Below are 21,277 nucleotides of genomic sequence, written 5' to 3'. Positions count from 1 at the left end.
TGAACAATCCTCTTCTTCATCTCTATTTCAGCTTTCTACCCACATGCAGTAACTTTCAAAGATGAAAATTAGTAGCTCCTTTTGTGATACTTACAACTCACAAAGTAGAAAGTAAAATATTTTCTTTCATCTTTTTAATATTCAATTTTTGAAAAAGGATTTAAATAAAGCATCTTTACAGAATGCATTCTCAAATACTTTGCCTACTCAAAACAGATGATTTCTACAGAAGTTAATGGAGATATAGAATTCAATATCTAGAAGTCTGGCCTCCAGTATAAGGTGTTTGAGTCACATCAAAGATGTGTCACTAAGTTGACTACCATAATAGTGGATCATTTGTTCAATAATCTCAAATCAAATCAAATTATTTTTAACACTAGCTTGGAGCTTGTCATCTCTTGTATTTTCTTTCTGAATTTCTTCTCAATTATATACCATACCAAGCCTGGATTCAACATGACACAAAGGAGAAGAAAGAATCTGAAAAAGTACAGGGATATAAAAGTTTATTATAAACATCTCTTGGGAGTGTCAGCCCCTTTAATTTGCGAGAAAGTTTTAAATACAATTGCAGATTTCAAAATTTTGCATCTTTACAAATTCCTATGGTGGAGCTAAAAAAATTCCATAGTTGCTTCTATCCTTACTGTTTTTGCTAAAAAGGGCAAAAATTAGTGGAAATGGCAATGCCTTGATGAACAATCAAAAGGAAGTTATGTCTGGCTTACAAAATAACTTAAAGTCAGATGATCAATTCATAATAGAAGACATAATCAATCATAAAATAAAAGATTAAACCATAAGTAACCAGGATCACATTTGTAGGACTATTGATTAACATGAACAATGACTGAAGATGATACACAGTCAATAAAATTCCAATAGAATTTATTAACATGTTTCTGATAATTAATATATATTCACTAAATAACATTTTTCATTTTATGTTGAATGAATATACTTAATGAATTTGTTTTGATACTTCCTTGTGCTCCCTTCTTTTCCCTAATATTATCATGTATACCAGATAAATATTAATGGCCAAAATACGGTTCAGATATCAACCAGACCTTATTTAATCCAGTACAGATGTTTCAAAATCATAAGAAAGGATACATTTCCAATTAGTGAAATTTATGTTTGCATTTCTCAGTTTCTCTACCTTGTAAGAAAACTGAACTTGCTTTTGAGAGTGCATGGCCTTGTCAAGCCTCAGATGAAAACACATGGTGTCAAAGCTAAGGAGGCCAACTGGGGAAAACTGGATTGGCAGGGAAATACAACTGATTAGAAGCTGCAAGGTAAATCAGAAAATTAAGACTTGAATTCAATTAGTTCTGACAAGCTAACAACCTGGGAGCTTTTTCAGGAAATCCAAACCCAGTTGTCCTGGAGTCAGTGAAATACATAATATCAGCCCAAGAAAAAGAAGACGACTACAATGGAGAGACCGTTAGTGGACAGATGACACTGGTCATGAAGATTATGGAAAGGGAGAGGGAATCAAACTAAGAGTTAGGCAGCTAAAATGCTAAGAAGTTGGAATCCTATTGACCTTATGAGAGAAAGTTTCCACTCAAGGTCAGCATACGAAGGAATTCAAGAGTTAAAAATTCATCATATTTTATCATTTAATCAGTTAATAAATATAGCAAATTTAAAGCCAAAGTGAGCTAGAGCTGCAGAAATTAATGCCTTATAAAAGTGTGTTTATTCTTCAGGGCTTGTAACAAAAATGCTTGGGCCGTTGGACAATCAATACTGTCATGGAGTAGTTTGTATCTGATTATCCTCTTCTTTACCCTAATGAAGAATGACTTGATGTCGCATGGACCTATGAGAGACTCCAGCAGGAAGTAACCAGACTGCAATAACCTTTGTAATAAGACACTTAGTGATGCAGACTTTAGACTCATGAAAGAAGTCGTGTGGCTCTGGGCCAGATTCCACCACTGACTGAGATTCAACCAGGTCTTAGGACTGAGGTGGTCTCTCAACTTCTAAAAAGACACTTTTATTAAATGTAATAGAAACAAAGTATAAAGAAGTTTAAAGTTTAAAGAAGGTATAGATAAAAAATTGTGATTCATGAAATAATCACCCCTGTATATCAATTATTTATGCAAGTGGGGATATTATCTATAGACTGTGAAATAATACAGAATAATGGATCATCTAAAATTTATTCATCCTTAACTTTCTGTTTAATGGAAAAATATTTTATGTTTACAGGCAAAATAGTCTTAGTGATATTTATAAATCTTAACATTTACACAGATAATCTATACAGAGAGTCTCTACAAGAATATATGAGTTTGCCATAGATGCTTTTACTGCTACAGATAACTTTGGTATGTGACATGCCTCTCCATATTCTATGATGTAAAGATGCAGCTGTTACCATCATTTTAATATTATGAGATAGACTGTAACTCAGCTGTGTGGAACTAGTAATGCTTAGATTCAATTGTTTGTCTTTATGTAATCAAACAAGAAAAGCAACAGAATTTAAAGCACACAATTTTAACTGTAAATAAAATTCTTCATTTCATCAGAAGTGTAGAGATCAGACTGTTCATTTTTTTAGGTTAAAAATGCATAACAATAGAGCTATCAAAGTATCAGAGCAGATCAAATCAGGGAAAATTGAGGAAATTACTTGGATTAAACAATTAAAACAACACATACACACACAACACAAAGCAAAGCAACTCCATATTTTACTTGAATTATCTGAGTGATTCTAGACAAACCTCTTTCTGGCTTGGGTTGCCAGCATTCCTCTTTCTCTAACATTTCATAGGGATTGTGAGTTTTGGGTGTCCCTCTACCTCTGCCAAGGGGAAATCTATTTCTTTAATTGCGTTCTGATCAAGTCAGAGCTGATTTTCCCCATGTTTCCTCTTATTTTTCTGTTCTGTGTCAAGACTCTTCTCTTTACTGACTGAGTTTCACAGCAGGGCAGTTTGCCGAGGAGAGGAGAAAAGAGGGCAAAATGATGATGGAGCTGTTATTACAACATTGGGCTAAAACACTTAAATGTAAAGTGGATGAGGGAGGCCTTATAGAGGACCTTCCAAATTATAGGGGAGAGGTTTGGAAATAAGCCTATTAATGCCAGTTTTACAAAATGATATACAAGAAATCAGTCTGTTTTTGAGTTCTGACTCTAAAGGTTTTGGTACAATAACCCTTGTTATGAGGCTTATTAACATTGTGTGAACATAAAGATTACTGTGTGAAATAGAAACAACTCCATAAATTGGGACTAATTTAAAGAGAGGGAAAAGAAAAGATTCAGGGGAGGCAAAGCCTACGTCTGTAATTTGGCTTGTCTTTCTTTAATGAGAGGATGTATACATGAAATCATCCATAATTTACTGGCATATTACCAAACATAGGGTTTCTGAATACACAAGGTAGGGCTTGAAAGCAAACCACCACTTGAAATTCAAATGCTGTGTACTCTATAATAGAGCACCTCAAATTATGAAGTTAGTTAATGAAAGATGTTCTTTCCCCAAGTGTGTCCATACAATAGAACAACAGAACCACAAACTAAGGTGTGGGAATGGGTTCTTTCTCTACAATTTATTAGAAATTCAAACTCAACAATTAGGTGAAAGTAGTTCTAGATTACAAACCATTAAAAGTTCTTTAAGGACAAACGGCATACATTAAGGTCTTTCATAGTTATATTCAGTCAGCATGATTTGGAAACCATACTGCAATTCTGAAAATTATAAACAATCATGAATTTTTCTTTGACATGGCAACAGGGACAGGTTCTATAAAAAAGCTAATTTCCCTCACTAATATAATGTTTCTGCTTGATTTAAATATAATTGAGTTTCATAAATGGCCATTTTGTCACCTGGCTATAAATGTAAAAAGTACAGCAAAATACTGAAATGCATAAAAACAATGACATTTTAACTGGCAAATGAAAGGGAAATAGGAACTTTTTAAATATTATTTTTACAAGTATGGAAATGATATTACTAGAGAGAAAAATCTGAAGTTGTATTCTCTCTTTAAGAAGGGAATCAAACTTTATTAAAAGAAGTTGAACAAAATAAGTTTAGTTTGTTCAGATAATGAATTATAAATTCCTCCCTTTGGCTGTCAAGAGAAGCAGAGGCTACAGAATATTTACAACCCTTGGAGCAAAATAAATTACATATTTACAAACTAATTATGCTGAGCAAAGGTCTAAAGTGAGATTAAATTTAGCCATGTTTTCTTAACTCTCCTAAACCCCAGATGTCTCCATGCATTCTTCCTGTCAATCAATGTAGGGAGATAAGGACTCCCTTGATGTAGAACTGTTGTATCATCCACCCAAAATGGAACTGTTCAGGTTGTCAAGAACTGTGAAACATGTCAGATAGCTATGGGAAAATACAAAGCTTGGCTAGGATAGAACTGATCATTCGAAATTACACTTCTTGTTAATCTCCTTAGATAAATCTGAAAACATAATGAAATCCCTGAAGTTTCTCACCTGAGATTCAGCTTTTGTTCTCTAAACAATTAAAACAAGACAAAAAAAGCTTTCTTTTTGAGGGAGAGAATTCTGACTCCTTTCTGCAGAAGTTTGCAATAGGCTTGAAAAAAAATAAAAGTAATTTTTTACCTTTTTATCCCTAATGTAGAATTTTTTAGTACTTTGACTCCAGTTATTCTTTACATACATAAGAATGAATTCAGGGATAGTTTCATTATTAATGAAAAGTGTCTTTAAGTTTTCTTAAGCGGTTTATGTAAATAATCATCTCAGTTCAATTGTATTTTCATTTATTTTTGAAAATATAAATTTTTATTTTTGTACAAATTATACTATGTTTCAAGATTCCATTAGTTGCAAAAGAATATGATCTCACCTTTTTAAAAGTACCTTGGAGACTTTTATGGATCATAATATAGAACTTGTATAAATATATATTATAATATAAATAACATTTGTGGATATATTTTTATAATAAAAAATTCATATGAATATATACATTGATGAACAGGAGAAAGAAAAATTAACCACATGATTATGTGCTATTTGCGTGGGGCTTTTATTCAATGTATTGATGACACTATTTTAAAATCACAGCTCATCATTTCTGAATCTTCATAATTATTTCTTTACTATATTTCTCTTTATGTTCTTTTTCAACATGAGTATAAACTATGTATAAAAGCAATATGGTCATTTAATAATTGAGTTTTAACTGATGCAAGATTTTACACAGAAGTACTTGTTGTTCCTTGAAATATACTCTCTTTGTAAAAACCTTGATTTGAAAACAGAAAAGTTCCATCAAAATTATTTTCATAAACTAATCATACTTTTTAAATTTAAAATATAATATTTATTATCACATAGAAATTATTCATCTAAGGGGAGTTCAATTGATTTTTTTTAAGATCCACTTAGTATGGAAAATATGAGAGCTATATAATTACCAAAAATTTTCTTCTATAGTCTAAAACAATAGGTTTTTATAAAATACCCATGAAATCTCTTGATGATTAAAAGTAATCAGAATATTATTTTTCACTCACAAATATGCTAATTTCTCCAAATGTCTATACGAACAACATTCTTTTTTATGTTATAAGCTTTTTTGTTTTTTTTTGGCAGGGAGCATAAGTTAAGTTTTTGTGATTAAATACTCCTCTCTGTACCATGGCTATAAAAACTCTAAGCCTCATTTTAGTTATTTAACCTCTTAATAATATTTATAAATATTTTTTTCTGTTATTGATATGTCCCCTATTTTTGTATTTGAATGCTTCACTGTGAGAAGATTTTATTGTAAGAATCTTATGAGCAGAACATACATCATACATATCATACATATTATCTCCAATCCTCACAAAGCCTAGATATTTCAAATGCAGAATGAGAAGTCAATAAAGAGTTTTTGAATTGACATTTTTAAAAAAATATGCTAAACAAAAGATCATTTAAAAAACTGATCGGGGGGAACCTTCAGTATGGCAGAGGAGTAAGACGTGGAGATCACCTTCCTCCCCAGAAATACATCTACATGTGGAACAACTCCTACAGAACACCTACTGAATGCTGGCAGAAGACCTGCAACTTCCCAAAAGGCAAGAAACTCCGCCAAGTACCTGGGTAGGGCAAAAGAAAAAAGAAAAAACAGAGACAAAAGAATAGGGACAGGACCTGCACCTCTGAGACGGAGCTGTGAAGGAGGAAACGTTTCCACACACTAGGAAGCCCCTTAACTGGTGGAGACAGGGGGTGGTGGTGGGGAAGCTTTGGAGCCATGGAGGAGAATGTAGCAACAGGGGTGCAGAGGGCAAAGCAGAGAGATTCCTAGACAGAGGATCAGAGCTGACCAGCACTCACCAGCCTGAGAGGCTTGTCTGCTCAGCCGCTGGGGTGGGTGGGTGCTGGGAGCTGAGGCTCAGGCTTCAGAGGTCAGATCCCAGGGAGAGGACAGGGGTTGCCTACGTGAAGACAGCCTGAGGGGGTGAGTGTGCCACATATAGCCTGCAGGCAGTCCAGGAAAATGTCTGGACCTGCCTAAGAGTCAAGAGACCATGGTTTTGGGGTGCACGAGGAGAGGGGGTTCCTTCCCTGTCTGCCCACAGAAGGCAGAGCACCATCTGAAGGAGCTTCAGAGATGGACATAAGCCACGGCTATCAGCCCAGACCACAGAGATGGGCATGTAACGCTAAGGCTGCTGCCACTGCCACCAAGAATCCTGTGTGCAAGCACTGGTCACTATCCATACACCCCCACCCCTGGGAGCCTGTGCAGCTCACCCCTGCCAGGGTCCTGTGATCCAGGGACAACTTCCCCAGGAGAACACACAGCATGCCTCAGGCTGTTGCAATGCCACACTGGCCTCTACCACATTGGCTCATGCCGCATTCAGTACCCCTCCCTACCCCTGGCCTGAGTGAGCCAGAGCCCCCTAATCAGCCACTGCTTTACCCCCTCCTGTCTGGGTGGACAACAGATGCCTGAGGGCAGCCTACATGCAGAGGCAGGACCAAAGCCAAAGCTGAACACCAGTAGCTGTGCAAAGAAGAGAAATGGAAATTTCTCCTTGCAGCCTCAGGAGCAGTAGATTAAATCCCACAATCAACTTGCTGTACCCTGAATCTGTGGAATACCTGAATAGACAATGAATAGTCCCAAAATTGAGGTGGTGGACTTTGGGAGCAATGGTAGACTTGGAGTTTGCTGTCTGTGACTGATTTGTTTCTGATTTTTATGTATATCTTAGTTTAGTTTTTAGAGCTTGTTATTACTGGTGGATTTGTTTATTGGTTTGGTTGCTCTCTTCTTTTTTATTTTATTTTAATAGGAACATACATATTGATAATTACCTTAAATGTAAATGGATTAAACACTCCAACCAAAAGAAAGAGAGGGGCAGAATGGATACAAAAACAAGACCTGTACATATGCTGTCTACAAGAGACTCACTTCAGACCTAGGGACACATACAGACTGAAAATGAGAGGACGGAAAAAGATATTCCATGTAAATGGAAATCAAAAGAAAGCTGGAGTAGCAATTCTCATATCAGACAAAATAGACTTTAAAATAAAGACTGTTACAAGAGACAAAGAAGAACACTACATAATGATCAAGGGATCAATCCAAGAAGAAGATATAACAATTGTAAATATTTATGCACCCAACATAGGAGCACCTCAATACATAAGGCAAATGCTAACAGCCATAAAAGGGGAAATCAACAGTAACACAATCATACTAGGGGACTTTAACACCACACTTTCACCAATGGACAGATCATCCAAAATGAAAATAAACAAGAAAACACAAGCTTTAAATGACACATTAGACAAATGGACTTAATTTATATTTATAGAACATTCCATCCAAAAACAACAATACACTTTCTTCTCAAGTGTTCATGGAACATTCTCCAGGATAGATTATATCTTGGGTGACAAATCAATCTGTGGTAAATTTAAGAAAATTGAAATCATATCAAGTATCCTTTCCAACCACAATGCTGTAAGACCAGATATCAATTACAGGAAAAAAACTGTAAAAAATACAAACGCATAGAGGCTAAACAATACAATACTGAAAAACCAAGAGCTCACCGATGAAATCAAAGAGGAAATCAAAAATATTTAGAAACAAATGACAACAAAAACACGACAACCCAAAGCCTATGGGATGCAGCAAAACAGTTCTAAGAGGGAAGTTTAGAGCAATACAATCCTACCTCAAGAAACAGGAAACATCTCAAATAAACAATCTAATCTTACACCTAAAGCAATTAGAAAAAGAAGAACAAAAAAATCCCAAAGTTAGCAGAAGGAAAGAAAACATAAAGTTCAGATCAGAAATAAATAAAAAAGAAATGAAGGAAACAATAGCAAAGATCAATAAAACTGAAAGCTGGTTCTTGGAGAAGATAAACAAAATTGATAAACCATTAGCCAGACTCATCAAGAAAAAAAGGGAGAAGACTCAAGTCAACAGAATTAGAAATGAAAAAAGGAGAAGGAACAACTGACACTGCAGAAATACAAAAGATCATGATAGATTACTACAAGCAACTATATGCCAATAAAATGGACAACCTAGAAAAAATGGACAAATTCTTAGAAAAGCACAACCTTCTGAAACTGGACCAGGAAGAAATAGAAAATATAAACAGACCAAACACAAGCACTGAAATTCAAACTGTGATGAAAAATCTTCCAACAACAAGAAGTCCAGGAACAGATGGCTTCAAAAGCGAATTCTATCAAACTTCTAGAGGAGAGCTAACACCTATCCTTCTCAAACTCTTCCAAAATATAGAAGAGTTTTGAAGAGTTTGGTATCACCCTGATACCAAAACCATATAAAGATGTCACAAAAAAAGAAAACAACAGGCCAATATCACTGATGAACATAGATGTAAAAATTCTCAACAAAATACTAGCAGACAGAATCCAACAGCACATTAAAAGGATCATACACCATGATCAAGTGGGCTTTATCCTAGGAGCACAGGGATTCTTCAATATACAAAAATCAATCAATGTGAAACACCATATTAAGAAAATGAAGGATAAAAAATAATATTATAATCTCAATAGATGCAGAAAAAGCTTTTGACAAAATTCAACACCCATTTATGATAAAATCTCTCCAGAAAGTAGGCATAGAGGGAACCTACCTCAACATAATTAAGGCCATGTATGACAAATCCACAGACAACATCATTCTCAGTGGGAAAAACTGAAACCATTTCCTCTAAGATCAGGAACAAGACAAGGTTGCCCACTCTCACCACTATTATTAAAATAGTTTTGGAAGTTTTAGCCACAGCAACCAGAGAAGAAAAAGAAATCAAAGGAATGCAAATTGGAAAAGAAGTATAACTGTCACTCTTTGCAGATAACATGGTACTATACACAGAGAATCCTAAGGATGCTACCAGAAAACCACTAGAGCTAATCAGTGAATTTGGTAAAGTAGCAAGATACAAAATTAATGCACAGAAATCTCTTGCATTCCTGTACATTAATGGCAAAAAATCTGAAAGAGAAATTAAGGAAACACTCCCATTTGCCATTGCAACAAAAACAATAAAATTCCTAGGAATAAACCTACCTAAGGAGACAAAAGACTTGTATGCAGAAAACTATATGACACTGATAAAATAAATTAAAGACAATACAAACGGATGGAGAGATATACCATGTTCCTGGATTGGAAGAATCAACATTTTGAAAATGACTATACTACCCAAAGCAATCTACAGATTGAATGAAATCCCTATCAAACTACTAATGTCATTTTTCACAGAACTAAAACAAAGAATTTCACAATTTGTATGGAAACACAAAAGACCCCAAATAGCCAAAGCAATCTTGAGAAAGAAAAGTGGAGCTTGAGGAATCAGGCTCCCTGACTTCAGACTATACTACAAAGGTACAGTAATCAAGATTGTAGGCTACTGGCCAAAAAAACAGAAATATAGATCAATGGAACAGGATAGAAAGCCCAGAGATAAACCCACACACATATGGTCACCTTATCTTTGATAAAGGAGGCAAGAATATACAGTGGAGAAAAGACAACCTCTTCAATAAATAGTGTTGGGAAAACTGGATAGCTAAATGTAAAAAAATGAAGTTAGAACACTTCCTAACACCATACAGAAAAAATAAACTCAAAATGGATTAAAGACCTAAATGTAAGGCCAGACACTATAAATCTCTTAGAGGAAAACATAGGCAGCACACTCTATGATGTAAATCACAGCAAGATCCTTTTTGACCCACCTCCTAGAGAAATGGAAATAAAAACAGAAATAAACAAATGGGGCCTAATGACACTTAAAAGCCTTTGCATAGCAAAGGAAACCATAAATAAGACAAAAGACAACCCTCAGAGTGGGAGAAAATATTTGCAAATGAAGCAACTGACAAAGGATTAATCTCCAAAAATATACAAGCAGCTCATGCAGTTAAATATCAAAAAAACAAACAACCCAATCCAAAAACGGGCAGAAGACCTAAATAGACATTTCTCCAAAGAAGATATACAGATTGCCAACAAACATGAAAGGATGCTCAACATCACTAATCATTAGAGAGATGCAAATCAATACTACAATGAGGTATCAACTCACACTGGTCAGAATAGCCATCATAAAAAAAATCTACCAATAATAAATGCTGAAGAGGGTGTGGAGAAAAAGGAACCCTCCTGCACTGTTGGTGGAAATGTAAATTGATACAGCCACTATTGAGAACAGTCTGGATGTTCCTTAAAAAATTAAAAATAGGACTACCCTATGACCCAGTAATACCAGTACTGGGCATATACCCTGAGAAAACCACAATTCAAAAAGTCATGTACCACATTGTTCATTGCAGCACTATTTACAATAGCCAGGTCATGGAATCAACCTAAGTTTCCATCAACAGATGAATGGATAAAGAAGATGTGACACATATATACAGTGGAATATTACTCAGCCAAAAAATGAATGAAATTGGGTCATTTGTTGAGACGTGGATGGACCTAGAGTGTGTCATACAGAGTGAAGTAAGTCAGAAAGAGAAAAATACCGTATGCTAACACATATATATGGAATCTAAAAAAAATATATATGGTCCTGAAGAACCTAGTGGCAGGGCAGGAATAAAGATGCTGACGTAGAGTATGGACTTGAGGACACAGGGAGGGAAAGGGTAAGCTGGAACGAAGTAAGAGAGTAGCATTGACATTTATACACTACCAAATATAAAATAGATAGCTAGTTGGACGCAGCTGCATAGCACAGGGAGATCAGCTCAGTTCTTTGTGCCCACCTAGAGGGGTGGGATAAGGAGGGTGGGAGGGAGACACAAGAAGGAAGGGATATGGGGATATATGTATACACATAGCTGATTCACTTTGTTATACAGCAGAAACTAACTCAACATTGTAAAGCAATTATACTCCAATAAAAATGTTAAAAAGAAAGAAAAAAGTGATCCAATAAAGGACACTTGCTAAATCTACAGTTGTTATCCTTTATCATTAATTTATTGACTCTCTTCTTGTGTTGCTGAATAATTAAAGCACATTTTACTTCTCCAAGTAAAACTTTTTGCCTGTGCAAAAAATCCACCATTCAATTCCCATTTGAGGGTGTGTCATTGAATACTTAGACTTGACCAGTTTGGGTGTACTCTACATATCATAGATAAATAAATGGAGGCTCAGAAGATCAACCAGCCAATAAATGCAAAGCTTGAATTCTATCTTAAAGTTAAAGCTTTGTATTGTCCCACATTTGTATCCCAGCCTGTAAAACCAGAGTACAGAAAATCACTTGTAAGCAAGGAATCTAAAAAGTCCTCATAAACCTGAACATGAGAAATATGTATTCTCTCTTCTCAAAGACATTAATTACATATAAAAATAAAAACTATAATAAAAATGATAATTCTGTATATACTTTTCAAGATTTAACCTAAGCTTTTAGAGGGCACAACCTCTTTCTTAGAATATTTTACTTATTCCTGTATTCTTGGATTCTCATCAGAATGAACAATGTAAATCCATGCTGATGATCTTCATAAATTCTCGTCACTATAAGCTGGATACAACTCAGTGATTTTTTTCTTTATAGTTCACAGAAGCATATTATATTTACAGCAAGATGCAATAATAAGAATTCAGGGAAAATCAGATTAAACAATCTGATTATTAAGAGTTCTGATTCTGGGCTTCCCTGGTGGCACAGTGGTTGAGAGTCCACCTGCCGATGTAGGGGACGTGGGTTCGTGCCCCGGTCCAGGAAGATCCCACATGCCGTGGAGCGGCTGGGCCCGTGAGCCATGGCTGCTGAGTCTGTATGTCCGGAGCCTGTGCTCCGCAACGGGAGAAGCCACAGCAGTGAGAGGCCCGCGTACTGCAAAAAAAAACAAAAACAAAAACAAAAAAACAACAAAAAAAAGAGTTCTGATTCTTAAGCCTTTCACTTTAGAAAAGAGACATTTACCAGTCACTTCTGCCTATTGTGCATTTTGGCCAATTTATTCTTTCATTTTTATGTAGTTTTAAATACTAAATTAAAAAGTTTATTTTATGTATCTCATTAAAGGTTCCTAGACACATTTCCAAATAAAGAGGAATGAACTGGTCTTGCTGTATCATTTATGTTCTCTGTTGCACCAAACCATACAGACAGTCCAGAAATTCCCTTACAATGCAAGTAAGATTCTGAACTAATGCAGCAAGTGCAACTTGGGCAGTTTTTTTCCCCAGAGTTTTTAGTTTTTCTAAACTTTTTTCTTTCTCCATTTTCAAGGTCAAATATATTAATATGAATGCTTGCCATTTATATTTTAGCTGTTTTCAGATCCCTAAAATCTAGTGACAAAAATTTTATTTGTAAATAATATTTTCAGCATTCAACACAAATATTACATTATATTTCTATATAGCTATTTTGAAAGGTATTAAGATCTTTTGACTTGGAGCATTTTAAAATATGTCTTTTTTGGAGAATTTAAATTATGAAGCAGATAATTACATGGTTAAACATCCATGTGCATAATTCACTTTCTTATGAATACTTCCTACAAACTGAAAATGCTCATCTGAACAATTCCACTGGAATCCATCATAAAAATTGTTTTAAAAAATAATCTGAATCTTAACTTTTAAAGCACAGAGAAAGAGTGTCTATATGTTAAAGTTTCAATGAATATTAAGAAATGCAACTGTTAAGGGAGGATTCTAGGAAAGAGGTGGAGTCAGAAGCACCAGGAATCTGTCTCCCCACCTAGACAACAATTGTACTGGAAGAATCTGTTTGATGAAGATAGTTTGGAATTCTGGACACTATTAAAGTCCTGAAACTTCTAGAAGAAGACATGGACAGTAAATTATGGTAAATTTTGGTCATTTCAGGTGTCAGCAGCTACCATCCCCACCTCAGCCAAGTAGTAGCTGTACATGTGCTCCTGCAGCAACTCGTACACAGCTTGTGGGAGCCAGGGTTGGTAAAAAGCACCCTGTTTTGCAAATATTGAGATCTTGCTCTGATCTTTGGTTGCTGCCTTTGATCACAGAGGTGGGGAGCTTTTGATCACAGAGGTGGGCAGCCACTGTTGTTGCAATTCCCCACATTTGTTGCTGCCCCTTCTCCTCTGGCTGAAATGACTCCCTGGTGATTTAGAAGACTGGCACACTGAAAAGACCTTAGGTTTACATCTTGGCACAGACCCAACCTACAAAAATAATTTTTAAAAAATCAAAATAACCAATAACAATAAGAGTTAACCATGGGGAAGAAGGAGGATCTGATTTCCAGAGTTACCACATTATTACATTCAAATGTCCGATTTTCAACATAAAATCACAAGGCTTGCAAAGAAACAGGGAAACATGGTCCATTTAAAGGAAATCAGCAGAAATTGTCCCTGAAAAAGACCTCATGGCAGATATACTAGACAAAGACATTGAAACAACTGTGTTAGACATGCTTAAATAACTACAGGAAGATGTGGACAAAGTCAAGAAAACAATGTATGACCAAAATGGAAATACCAATAAAGAGAGAAAACCTAAAAAGAAACCAAAACATAATTCTGAAGCTTAAAACTGCAGTAACTGAAATGAAAGATTCATCAGATGGATTCACAGGCAGATATGAAAGAGCAGAAGAATCAATGAATTTAAAGATAAGACAATGGAAATCCTTGAATTAGAGGGAGAGAAATGAAAGATTGAAGACAAGTAAACAGAGCCCACTGTCCCAGGGACCAGTGGACATGGACACAACCAAGTGGACAAATAGCACACTGTAAGAGTTCCAGAAAGAAAACTGAGAGAAAGAGACAGAGAATACTGGAGAAATAACTCCTGAAAATTTCAGTCATGAATATTAACATTCAAGAAGCTCAATGAATTTCATGGCAGAGGAACTCAAAGAAGGCCACACCAAGACACATTATAATCAAATTTTCAAAACACAAAGAAAAAGAGAGAATCTTCAAAGCAGCAAGAAAGAAGTGACTCATCACATATAGGGGATCCTCAATAACATCATCAGCATATTTCTCATCAGAAACTTTAGAGAACAAAAGGCAGTGGAATAAATTATTTAAAGCACTGAAAGGAAAAAAAAAAACTGTTGTGTATCTGGCAAACCTGTCTATCAAAAATGAGGGAGAAATTAAGACATTCCAGATAAACAAAGGTTGAGGAAGTTTGTTACCACTAGACTTGCCCTGAAAAAAATACTCAAGGGAGTCCTGCAAGATGAAATGAAAGGACACTAGACAGTAACTAAAGCCATATGAACAAATACAGTTCTCAATGAAGATAAATACATGGACAATTATAAAATAGTACTACTGTAGAAATGGTTTGTAACTGCACTGATTGTTTTTGACATTAAGAGACTATTACATTCAGAAATATTTTTCTAATAGCTAGTATTATTGTGACTTTTTTCTGTAACTCCAAATTTTGTTTTCTACACAATTTAACAGACTAATGTGTTTGAAATAATTATCCCAGTTCATGTTTGGGCACACAATGTATAAAGATGTAAAGTTGTGATATCAACAATCAAAAGAATGGGGATGGAGCTGTAAAGGAACTGAGTGTTTGTACATTATTGAAGTTAAGCTGGTATGAATTCAAATTAGACTGTTACAATTTTAGAATAAGTGAAATCCCATGGTAACCAAAAACTAAAATAGCTATAGGATAAACATAAAAGGAAATGCAAAAGGAATTTAAATATCTCAGTACAAAAAGAAATTGACTAAACACAAAAGAAGACAACAATGCAGAAAATGAGGACCAAAAAAAGCTATAAGGCATATAGAAAACAAATAGAAAAATGATAGAAGTAACTCCTTGTTGGTAATTACTTTAAATGTAAATGGATCAAACTCTCCAATGAAATGACAGAGTAGGCAGAATGACTAACATCATATTACCCAACTTTAAGCTGTCTCTAGGGAATCACTTTAGATTCAAAGACTAAACAGAGACTAGGTTGACAGTGAAGGGATGGAAAAAGATTATCAATGCAAATAATAACCAAAAGAGAGCAGGGATGGCTATATTAATATCAGACAAAATAGACTTTAAGTCCAAAAATGTTACAAGAGAAAAAGAATGACATTATGCACTAATAAAATTTACAATACAGTAAGAAGATGTAACTATTATAAACATTTACATACTACTGAAATATCATCATATGTGAAACAAAAACTGACAGAAATGAAGGGAACAATAGTTTTAAAATAAGAGTTGGAGACTTCAATATACTACTCAATAATGGAATAATCAAACAGATGATAAGTAAGGAAATAGAGGACTTAAACAACAAAATAAACCAACTAGATCTAACAGACATATACAGAACACTACCTCAAAACAACAGCAAAACATTTTCAAGTGCAATGGGGCATGTTTCAAGATACACCATATGTCAGGCCACAAATTAAGACTTAGGAAATTTAAAAAGACAAACAGCATGCAAAGTACCTTCTATGACCATAACAAGATGATGTTAGAAATTGGTAACAGAGAAAACCTCAAAAATTCACAAAATAGTGGAAATTAAACATCACATTCTGAAAACCAAGGAGTTAAAAAAGAAATCATAAGGGCAGCTAGAAAATACTTAGAGATGAATGTAAATGAAAACAACATATACCAAAAACATAGGGAAAGCAGAGCTAAGGGGGAAATTTATAGCTCTAAATGCTTACATTAAAAAAAAAACAGGGAAGATGTCAAATCAACAACCTAGCTTTACAACAAAAGGAATAAGAAAAAGAACTGACTAAACTCAAAGCTAGCAGAATTAAGGAAATAATAAAGATTAGAAGAGAGATAAATGAAACAGCGAATAGAAAAACAACAGAGAAAATTAATGCTATCAAAATTGGTTCTTCAAAAAGATCAACAGGGCTTCCCTGGTGGTGCAGTGGTTGAGAGTCCGCCTGCCAATGCAGGGGACACGGGTTTGTGCCCCAGTCCAGGAGGGTCCCACATGCCGCGGAGCGGCTCGGCCCGTGGGCCATGGCCACTGAGCCTGCGCGTCCGGAGCCTGTGCTCCGCCATGGGAGGGGCCCCAGCAGTGAGAGGCCCGCGTACCACACACACAAAAAAAGATCAATAAAGTTGAAAAACCTTTAGCTACATAGACTATGGCTAAAAATAGTTGAAAAATAAGATTAAAAATGAAAGTGGAGACATTACTACTGATTCTACAGAAATAAAACAGATTATAAGAGAGTACTATGAACAACTGTATGTCAACCAATTGGATAACCTAGATGAAATGGACAAATTCCTAGAAACACAAAATCTACCAAGGCTAAATCATGAAGTAATAGAATGAAAATACTTATAGCTAGTAAGAAAATTGAGTCCGAAATACAAAATATTTCATGGCAAAGGAAAAGCTGTGAACTCAATGGCTTCACTGATAAATTTATATTTAAAGAAGGACTAATACCAATTTTTTGGTAAATTTTCTTTAAAAAGAGCAGGAAACACTTCATAACTAATTCTATGAGGCCAGCGTTAATCTAATATCAAAACCAGACAGATATTGGGACTTCCCTGGTGGTCCAGTGGTTAAGACTCCATGTTTCCACTGCACGGGGCAAGGGTTCAATCCCTGGTTTGGGGAACAGATCCCACATGCGGCATGGCATGGCCAAAAAAAAAAAAACCACCACAAAACAGAAAATCAGACAGATACTATCAAAATAAAACTACAAACCACTATTCTTCATGAACATTGATGCAAAAATCCTCAACAAAATACTAACAAATCAAATTCAGCAGCATATTAAAAGGAATATATAAAATGACGAGCAGAATTCATTCCTGGAATGCAAGCATGTTTCAACACACAAAAATTAATCAATGTAGTACACCATAATTATAGGATGAAGGAAAAAAAAACCCACCATGATCATCTCAATTGATGTAGAAAAATCATTTGACAAAATTCAACACTCTCTCATGATAAAAATACTCAAAAACTAGGAATGGAAAGAAACTACCTCAACATAATAAAAGCCATATGTTAAAAACCTACAGTGAATCATCCTCAATGATAAAAGATTGAAATATTTCCTCTAAGATCAGGAGGCATAAGGCAAGGATGCCTGCTTTCACCATGTCTGTTTAACACAGTTCTGGGAGTTCTAGCTAGAGCAATTAGGCAAGAAAAGTTCTTTCTATGTGTTCCTGTGTCACAACAGGAACCAGCTGTGGAAATTAAGATCTCTGGCAAAATACTCCAGATTGAGGCAGATTTATGGAATACATTCATTTTTCTGTCTTGTGAAAAATACGCTGTCCATTGACATGTCCAATTGCACAAGCATGATCTTTTACCTAAGGAGATCTCCTTTCTTCTTTAATGTTAGGTGAGCCAGTTGCAGCAGCACATGTCATAAGTGTTTGGACAATGCCTTTTGGTATGAAGAGTGGGCAGAAAATTAGGAATAATTATGACTGCTTTTTAGAGGAAGATAATTATCTCTATTTTCTCAATAGTCTACTTAAGTCTAAACTTAAAAATGCTACAACATGTATTTTAAAAATTTTAGTAGATGGCATGAAGGTTTATTAATATAAACAGAATTAGGTTTTATAAGACAGATAATTAGGTTATAATTACATAACATTAATTCCCAGAAAAGCTTGTGGAATCTCTGGAGACTCCAAAGAACGAAGAAAACAACCAACTTGCTTAGGTGGTTTTATTTAATTTAGCTTGGTTATGGTGATAATTCACAGATGTTCGGAAACAGTTAATAACATAATTTTATTTTAGTATAAGCAAAGTTCGTAATTAAGTGGTACATTAATTCATCTTAGGTGATACAGAATATTCAAAGGTCTATACAATATGGTACACAGGTTCTCAGATGTGCAGTCAAGATGGAGAGATACGACTCATATCTTAATACTTATATTATGAGGTGATCACTGGAAAAGACTGATATAAGCAATATTTACTAAAGAGTTGCAAAAGAATGTAAAATATTTCTACTAAAAGATAATCAAATAAATTGTTACAAAGAAGCTCAAATTTATATTGGGCCTTGAAGGATGGATAAAAAAGAGTAGAAGGAGTAACAGAAACTCAAGCATGGCCATAAGAAAGTAGAATGCACATTTGGCACAATGAGTGGACTGGTTTTGATGTGCCAAGTGTTTTTTTAAGGGAACATTTTGAGATAAAGAAGCAAAGACACATGAAGCACACACATACACACGAACACATAATACATATTTGCATATACATATATGTATACTTAGTATTGCCACTCATTTATTAAATGTGATTATCTGAATCATAATTTATATCATTCAATTGGAGAAAGAGAATTATTTTTCAGCTTACCTTTATGCATACTAATGGCTGATCTTTTATATTTCTTTGAATATGAGAATCCTATTTTAAATATCACTGCTGTATACAATAGTGATTTTTAAAAAAGGACAGGAGAAAAAATCAAAGCAGTACATTAGTAGTTTAAAATGTTTACCAGACCTTAATATGTAGAAAAAGGAGCACATGAGGTGGCAACAGTAGGAAAAAATAAGAGCATTATCTCCATGGTACACACATGATACTAAAGAGCTGAGAACCAGAGTGGTACCAGTCTCTGAAACCACTTCTGATCATGCCAGTCCACGGTGTTCATCCTCCCCTTGGAAGATGGTACTACTGAAGAAGGCATTAGAACATTTCCAATGAAAGAATCTTGAGCCATTTAGTTTATAAAGGAAAAGCTCTATACTCTCTTTAAACTCTGAGTATATTTATATACAATAATAGAGAAAATAGTGTTCATAATAAAAATTTTAATAATATAAAATAAAATAATTTTTAATATAGTTAAATATTGTTGGACATGATTTCAAAAATTTTAGGGGAACAAAATTTAAATATGTCTTCTAAAGATCCCTATCATTTAAATTCACTATACAAATAATCATGATGGTTAGCCCATAGGGATTTCTCACTGAAATTAAGAAGAATTTGTAAGCTATATTCTAGCAAAGATCTTATTTACACTAAACACTAAAGTGTCCAGAAGAGTATATTTTTCAGCAGTGAGATGGGTTCTAATGTTTTAAAGTGTCTAGGATCTATGAATACTTTCATCCACCTGTGGATTAAATTCCTATAAGGCACTCATGAAATATTCATGTTTCTTTTCTCACTCCTCACAAACATCTTCCCTATATAAATTAATTTCATTTCTTCATAACCTTTATATCTGTGATTCATAAAATTATAACCACACAGAAAAGCTCTTTATTTTACTAAAAAAATTTTTTTAAATTATTTGTATAAAAGCTCTGTCATTACAGCAGAGACAAGGCTGAGTACAGAATTTTGTATGAATTTGTGTCTTCATCTTGACATATGTGAGGAAGTTTCCAGCAGACAAGTAATTTTACTTAATACTGCTATTTCACACAATTTTCCCCTTAGTTTAGTTCCCTCTATACTTTTTTCTACATAATTTAAATTCATTAAGATTTCAATTATATATGTTTGTAATTTAGTTCGGGTTCTTTTTATGGGCGCACTGGAAACAGTCCAAGACATTCTTGTTTTGAATTTTAACATACAGACCTCTTTCCCCTACATGCAAATTCTAACAGATTTCCTTTAACTTAAAATGTGAAATGACTGTGGATTACATTTTTCTTCCTTTTTTTGCAATTCATAAGAGCTTATTGCACTTGTATTTAACATAGATGATTTTTGCAGTCAATTTTTCTTTTGCCTTTCACCATGTGAAATATAGCCATTTAGAAATGATAGCCAATTTTATTTAGGCATATTTATGTTGGAAATAGTATAATCATAAAAATATTTATTGTAAAGAATCTTAAAAAAGCATTGGAGCTTATTAAGTTTTAAAAATCTTTAGCAGCTTAGAGCTGACACTAAATAATGATTATTTTAAATTATTTCTAAAATTGTGAAACTGAATAGTATGACATGTGGAGGGAAATCCAGTTTCACTCAGGCAACTATAAGTAACATGGATTCAAAGAAACATTGGAATAAAAATCTTAAAGTGTAATTTGAAATGATGTTAAAATATCTTTTAGCTATTGGGAAACTACAAAATTATTTTTAAAAACCCACAAAAAACAGAAAACAAGCAAGCAAACCAGAACACCCTTTTAGACCCATTTCATCACAAGTGGTAGGCAAAAAAGTTTGCTGAGAAATGATATATTACATGAAGTAGCTATCACAGATTCATGTCATTGGATCACATGAATTCTTTAATCATTGTTTATGAAAGATATCTGCTAATACATCACGAAAGAAAATGTATAGCAATATATGTTTTGAGAACACACATAAAAGAAAAAACACAAAGATAAGAGAAAAAGAAAAAAAGAAAATTCATTTTTTATAGTTAAACCACTCTGTGTGTGTGGTTTGAAAGGAGAGGCGACAGAAAAGACCTAAAAGTATCATCATGTTATATGCAGTGATATCTCCCAAGGTGCATTTCCAAAAAAAAATTAAAAAGGAAGTTTTTAAGTAACATAAAGACATATCGATTATTTCTTTATTTTTAGTGGCACCATAACACAACATAGAAAACTCCCCATAAATTTAGGAAAGTCACAACTTAGATAACATCATAATATGGCAAAATGCATGTGAAGAAATATTTGTGTGGGCTTACTCTAGTTAAAGTTTGATACTCATTCTCATTATTTTTAATCTATATTTT

General features: G+C 34.3%; 1 protein-coding gene across 2 annotated transcripts in view; it reads right to left on the bottom strand.

Moving 5' to 3' along the window:
• The window catches only part of NCAM2 (neural cell adhesion molecule 2), a 487,657-nt gene that overhangs the window by 49,374 nt on the left and 417,006 nt on the right, over window positions 1–21,277 (bottom strand). The gene's annotated exons all lie outside the window — the stretch shown is intronic.

The sequence above is a fragment of the Stenella coeruleoalba genome (genome assembly GCF_951394435.1).
Source record: "Stenella coeruleoalba genome assembly, chromosome: 5".
Taxonomy (NCBI): Eukaryota; Metazoa; Chordata; class Mammalia; order Artiodactyla; family Delphinidae; genus Stenella; species Stenella coeruleoalba.
Note: the sequence above shows the minus strand (reverse complement) of the source record. Positions and strands in the feature narration are given on the sequence as shown.